Raw genomic sequence first — 7,683 nt, 5'->3', positions numbered from 1 at the left:
CTCATAATACTAGATGTATCTTGAAAACCATAAGTTTATACCTCATGAAGCCAGCAGTCAAGAACCTTATAACAGCAATTTCACTATTTCAGAGAGGCCTCAACAGATGGAATCATGCATATAACTATAGCTCAATTTTGAGTTACCTACACCTTGTGGACTCTGCCCAAAACAAAGAAGCCTTACTTGATGGCACAAACTCTGTTTCGTATCATAAAATTACCACAATTTATCCGTTCATGAGGCCAAGCTAATTGCCTGACCCAGACCATGACATCTGCATTACACATGGAGCAGCATAGCCCTTCATGTTCTAGAATCGCGATACGAATTTGCTCAGATGAGGCAGGGCAAATATAGGGTGAGTCTAGGAGAGGGAGGAAGAGAGATAAGAGAAACTCAGAGTATACTACAGATTAATGACACCTTAAATCAATTAGAGACTAGATGTGAATGCAGGTTTATTTGGCATCTCAACCCTTGATCGTATTAGAATAACAGTGTACATAGCAAGTGCTTCAGCTTTATCAAGAATAAGAATAAGAGGACACACAAATGTGGCTAAGATGAATCTTCCCAAGGACGAAAATCAGCAGTAAGGGTGTAAAATTTTTCTCAGTTACCTTCTGCAGAAAATCTATACATGGCTTAATCACAGAGATTTGTCTTGCAAGTTGCAGGTAGATGTAGCAAAGTATATATAAGCAAAATCATGCCTTTTTAGTTGAACCAGCCTTAGCGATACAGAATCCATATTTTATACACCTTGCACACTCATCCGGTCCTCAATTTCAAAAAGAAAACTGTGAAAGAAAAATAGAATCATCGAAATGCTAGATTAAGTTAGACAGATAAAGTTTACTCCTTTTCTTCCCCACCCGCCACAACAACAATGCATAAGAATTAGAAAACAACTTGAATGCTCAATTACAGAAGAGATGAAAGCATCAATGCCTCCTACATGGAGAGGAAGAAAGATAATGTATTTGACACGACCAAATTATAGAATTGATCAAAAGCAACAAAATATCCTCTCTCCATGAGGGAAGGGACAAAAGCCAACTCATTTACAAAATCAAGTAACCAGAAGCGTACTTTGTAAATCATTAAAATATCGGAATGATCTTATTCTTTCCTTAGACGAATCTGTTACAAGTACAACACAAAGATATGATTGAAAAATGGGTGCTAAATCGTAACATCAAGTAAGCACACTTGACAAATCATTCAAAGATCGAGATGCTCTTATTCTTTCCTTAACAAATCTATTACAATCAAAATACAAAGATATGACTGTAAAACTGCTTACTAACTAAATTTTTTAAAACTAGAATACAAAGTATTTGATTTAGAATGAATCTGTTACATCTCAAAACAATATGGAATACTAAATCACGGAAGCATAGCCCTGAAATATCTGAAGATGCATGTAACGAATCAATTAGTTAACTAAAAACTGTGGAAATAAAATGATACCATTCAGTACATTGGCCTAATCCGCCTTCTTCTCTGTCGCCTTCTTGTACTCCTCGAGTTCCTTTATCCACAAATCTCCAAATTCACAATCCTTCCAAGCCTCAAACCAAGGTCCACCAAGTGTATAATGAATTGACTTAGGAAATGTAGTTGGATCACCCTCAACAACCTTATTATGCCCCACGAGGAAGTTCCAAACGAACGGAACTTCCCGATTTCCCCATCTTCCAACCACATAAACCTATGAAGAAATGCACCAGATTCTTTATTCACTATCTCAGGTGTAAGTACCTTATTCTTTGGATGCCCACAATTATAAAGAACCATTGATGACCAATTCTTCCTAGGATACACACAGTTTGTACTGCCCCATCCATTTTTGTTGTCTCTTTCGGTGCATAATTATGTTGTACACACATTACAGCATATTTATCATCAACCATATCTCTTAATTCTTTAATATCACCTAAGTACAAGAAATCACAATCAACAAACATAGCCCACCCTTCAAAATTAGCCAAATGGGGTGTCAAGAAACGTGTAAATGAAAACTCAGTGCTTTCCAATTTCCCTCTTTCACGCCAGTATAACCCTTTTTCCCTTAACTCAGATTGTTTAATTGGTATGATTTCAAGTGGGATTGAAGATCTTTTGAGAAGAGAATAACGACAGACCTCATATGCAACATCTTCACGGGGATCATAACCTATGAAAATCTTGAATGGCTTTGTATTTTGTGAATCAACATTTCCATTAGAATGCACTGTCGACATTATAATCCAAGATTGTCAACCTGCAAAACCAAGAAAATCAAAAGGGTAAACAAAAAATTGAATCTTTTTCTCAAAAAAGTTGCATTCTTTTAAATTTACTAGAGAAATGTGAAAGTTTGAAGCTTACCTAAAAAGAGAGAGTAGATCTGTGTTTGGACTAGATAAAGAAAATACAAGGAAGATTTCTTTTTTCTTGATGTGGAAGATTAAAAATAAGAGTCAAGATTTGTAGTTAAAAGAGAGAAATGTGGAGAGGGGAGTATTTATAATAGTGAATAAGGGAGCTTGTAGATCACTGAATTTGTGAGACACCATTTTTTAATAACAGCGGCTTTACAGTTGTACACGCGGGTGATGGGAATCATCCTACAACCGACAACAGCTTTCCATTCAAAAGGGAACTGGACTTGGAAGTGAATTTTCCCAAAATCTGTGGACTCAAACTCTCTTAGAAAGAGAGAGGTTATAAACTTATTTAGTGCCTCAATAATGAGTGTTCTCAATAATCTTAATTTGTTAATATTTTTTATTGAAGAATAGTTTTTATTTTATTTATCTTTAATGAGATTATTGATAATCATATTTACGACTAGTTTTAAACCACTAATTATAAATTTTGGCCTAGTAAATTAGATAGAATGTGGTAAAATTCTGAATTCGATTCCATAAAGCTTAAAACTTGGACCTGCCTCTGCATGTACCATTACTATAAATTTTAAAGTATTAACATACAACTTTTTTATGATTTTATTCAACCTAAGTATGGGTTATAAATAAAAAAATTGTATAAAAATATAAATATTCTCCCTTCCTTTTTTTGTTTTTGTTTGTGTGTCTTAATTTAATTGGGCACGAAGTAAAAAAAGTAAAGAAGATTTTGAATTTAATGGCCTTAAGCTAAATATTTTAAAGAAGATTTTGAATCTAATGGCCTTAAACTAAATATTTTTATAACATCTAAAAGTAAAATCACGTGGTTTTAAACATGTTTTCAGGGACGGAGCTACAGTTTCACTTACAGGTTCGATATAGAGCTTTGGATCAGAATCTGTATTTTGTTTAAACCCCACCTAATATAAATAGATAATTTATTAAAAATCCAATAAGCTATATTTTCTAAATTTTAGAATGTATAAACTAAAACTTATAGCTTCGCGTCTGCATGTCATGTCAAATTCTATAAGGAACTGCATTAAAAGTAAAATATAAATATTAAATTAAATGAGTTATTAAATATAAGAAGTGATGTTTTTTAAAATTGAGTACGAAGAAAAGTAAAATATATAAATTGAAGTAAAATTTTCATAAACAGCTACCTTTTAGCTCCTTCTAACAACCTATAACTACATGTTATATATTTACAATTCGTAGCTAGATCTCTCTATATTTAGCTAGGCGACCGGTATACTAAAATATAGTGCAAATATAGCGGAAATACGTATTTATTTGTCCGAAATTCTATATTTATGGAAACAAAATCTGTTCCAATTTAAATTAAAATCAGTTTTATTGTTCCCTGATTCACGCAAATATCCTCCCATTCCATATCTGATCACATTTCGCATTCAAATAGCTAACAAATTCAAAAAAAATTGAATTCAAAAAAGTACATTCATATTTTTAACCAAAAATAAAAGATTCAATAATTAGTTCATCAAAAATCTTTGAAAAATAACAATATCAAACCAGTGAACAGAGCTCGATTAGAACGACGAATATATATTTGATTTCATCTGTTGAAATATCGAATTCAAGTTGATTTCATAATTGAGGTAACAATGTTTTCACTGCAACCTTTTTTATTTTTTCGCCTTTTCGAACTTTTGAATATACCAAAACTCAGATTCATAGATTCAACATATAATTTTATCAGCTAAATTGAATATAACATGCAATTACGATGAGTTAGTTTCTACGATTACAAATCAATTAGGCGTGGATACTGTCAGGAAAACTATTTCAATAAAATATACTGTTGAAGGCGATTTTCAACCAATTGAAATACACAAAGATATGGGAGTTCGTGTGTACGTTGAGCTTAAGAGAGAAAACAGAGTTTTGGGGATGTATCCAATGTGCGTTAGTATTCATGATTTTGATGTTGAAGATGATGCTTTCGGTAATCGTATTATTGGAGATGATGTGCTGCAAATTGGATATAGCGAGAATCGGGATGGTATGGAAGTTTGTGATTCTACAGGAAAGGTTGTTCTTTTGTTTGAAAATGATAACAATTTGGTAATTTTGAAACCGGAAGCGAAAGGAGTTTTTGTCGATCAAATTTACCAGGATAAGGAAACTTTGAAAATTGTGATGACGAAATATGCAATTCGTGAAAGATTCAATTTCAAAACAGAGAGATCAAATGCTATAAGGTATGTCTTTCTAAATGTATTCTGGTAACTGAAAGTGCAGATGTATTTTTTTTTTTTATATTTGTACTATATTTAGATGATTTGTTAACTTGTTTATCAAACTGTTTATTAAAAAAAGTTGATGCAATATATTTCGATATATTTTTTGTATATTTTACCGTATTTAATTGATATAGTATGTACTATTTGCATTGTATGATGTAGCTATACTCCGGCATGTTGGTCGTAGAAATGTAAATGGAAGTTCTATCGAGAATCCTTTTTTCGAAATGTTGTGGTTAGATTTTTCGATGACGAACATACATGTCCGTTGAAGGACAAGGTGTATTCGCAACGACAAGCAACAAGTTGGTTTATTGGAGAAGCGGTTGTCAAGGCGAAAATAACTAACCATAAAAGGAAGGTTCTATATTTTACTATATCTAATGTATATTTATCTATATTCCCAATATGGTAAAACTGCTCAGGTTAATGCTTGTTTATTGGTTAAATGGTTCTCGGTGTTGAAGCGTCAATCGAATATGTTTACAAAAGTGAATGATGGACCGAGGCGTTTCATAATTGATTTGAAGAAGAAAACTTGCAGCTTCGCAGGATGTTCCAAATTGGACGAGATACCGTGTTCTCATACATGGGCGAGTATTGAAGAATAAAAATTTGACTGCTGATGCATATTCTTGGAATTATTCAAGCCGTAAAGGTTGTGAACACATATGATGTGCTTCAATTGATCCTCTTCCCGATGAGTCCGAGTGGAATGTTCCTAAAAGTATATCGATGAAGTTGTTATGCCACCGATCTATAAAGACCCCCTGGGAGGCCAAAAAAGAAGAGGGACAAGCCATTACGGAGTTGATGATTGGTAAACGCAGAATGAAATATGCGGTAAATGTGGACGTCTTGGTCATATAAAGTTCGTGTGATAATCCGCCCTCAATAAGAAGAATAAATAAGTCCATTTTGATTTTATTTGTTAAGACAATTCTACTTTAAATTTCTGTTATTTTAGTATGATTGTATTTCACATGGCTGAACATCCGATGATTTTAGATGTTATGCTATATTGGTGGTTTAATGGGATTTGGAAAGACTACTCTATGTAAACTGATTTGGCCTTTTGTTTTGGAATTATGCTTTCATATTTGTATTTCGTATATATTTGGGCTATATTTTAGTTGCATTTTGTCTGATCTGGTAGATAAATCTTATTCTGGTTTACTGTTAAATATATTTCATATATTTTTTACATATATTTGAAGTGTATTTAGATGAAATTTTAACTTCTGTAACACACTGTACATTAAAAATGGACTTATGGAATATATCTCAGATATATTTTATGTATATTTCGACTGTATTTGCTTGGTTAGATATACTACTTTGTTAAATGAATACATTTCACGTAAAATGAAAATGGAATTTATACATTGAAAAAATAACATACTTGAAAGAAACAACAATATAAAAACCATAAGGTGGTGTTCAACATTAATCATCCTAAAAAACATTACTGCACATGAAACGATATGTCCAAAATGAAAAAACAGCAACAAAAGTCGCAAACCAACTACGCTATTGTTCAACATGAAAATCAAGAACACAAAAGACTTGGTGGCCTAATCAAGATCCTCTTTATCAATCGCATCGTAATCCCGATCTAATTGGTCTTGGAGGCTGCTCGTTATCACTTGATGCATTGTTGTTTGACTTATCCCATGCATAGTCCCATAAGATACGGTGCCACTTTGCATCGAATTCGGTTGGGATGACTTCAGTTGAGCTCAAGTATTCAGCAAAGGCTGCCACATACACACCACAATCCCTGAAAAAAATGATCAAAAACTTTACTGATCAAAACCCAAGAAAAAAATAGATGTATTTATTGTGTTTTTTGTTGGAAGAGAAAAAATACGAAAAAGACAAACATATAAATTTTGTAGAAAAATGAATGATTTTTTCAAAGGATGAGAGCACACCTGTCAGTGAAAGATATCACAACCAAAATCCAGTGATTTTCCTCTTTTACGTTGACAGAATTAGTACGTTGTCAACAAGATACCATGGTACATTAGCCAACAATACCGTGCCCGTTAATGTATTCACACAGTTCATCTTCCCAAACTGGCGACACATGTGGATGAATCGGGGTTTTCCCAAGATTTGTAAATTTCGCAACTAAAGTGTGAAAAATAAATTTGGCAAGTTGGTGAATCTATAATTGTTGTTATTGTGACACTTCCTTCTTGCGTAGGTAGTAGAAAATAACGTCAATATTAGCGTAAATTTTTTTGTCGGATACGGTTGTAACTCCTAAATGTAACCGAGTTCGGCAAATAGATCCAGTCCTTCCTTGTTCTTTCTGTAATGATAAAAATACAGATCTGGTGAATTGAAAAAACAGGAATAAACTGAAGTTCAAAACACAAACTAATTGAAATAATAATAAAATACGACAAAAATATAATTAAAATGTATGCAAAATATAGATCCGGTGAATTGAAAAACGGGAATTAAGCTTCATTCGAAGTTCATCGAAAAATACGATAAAAATATACTTAAAATGCAAGTAAAACACATATCCGGTGAAGTGAAAATACATCTCCTTCCTCGACGGATCTCCAACATTTATGTGTTCGAACCCAAAAATTTCTATAATAATTTCGGACGTGAGTTCCTTTTCCACTACTCGACCTGAAAACCGGAATCTCCAAAACAAAAAAAATTGGAAAAACCCCCGCAATTAAACTCCAATGCTTCGATTTTTACCAATTAAACTCAATTTAAACGGTAACTCATCATCAAATTCGCTTATGAACTACAAATCTTATTGTGTATTGGAGTAAATACCAATTAGACCCAAACTAAAAGAACCCATAATACTCTAATATGCAATCAATCGATTTTGTAAGAATAAATTTCCAAATTAATAGCAATATAATCCTTCACATCATAGAGCTAATAGTACCCTAATATTTCAATATGAAATAGGATATGTAAGTAAATAATGAAGAAGAGAAAAAATGCCATACCGTGAGAAGAGAATCGAAAGCACCAAAATT

General features: G+C 32.7%; 1 pseudogene; it reads right to left on the bottom strand.

Annotated features, from left to right (window-relative positions):
• Window positions 1–1,223: 1,223 nt before the first annotated feature.
• Window positions 1,224–2,534, bottom strand: LOC132054573 (protein CDI-like; annotated as a pseudogene).
• Between the last annotated feature and the right edge of the window lie 5,149 nt (window positions 2,535–7,683).

This window comes from Lycium ferocissimum, chromosome 4, assembly GCF_029784015.1.
Source record: "Lycium ferocissimum isolate CSIRO_LF1 chromosome 4, AGI_CSIRO_Lferr_CH_V1, whole genome shotgun sequence".
Lineage (NCBI taxonomy): Eukaryota > Viridiplantae > Streptophyta > Magnoliopsida > Solanales > Solanaceae > Lycium > Lycium ferocissimum.
Note: the sequence above shows the minus strand (reverse complement) of the source record. Positions and strands in the feature narration are given on the sequence as shown.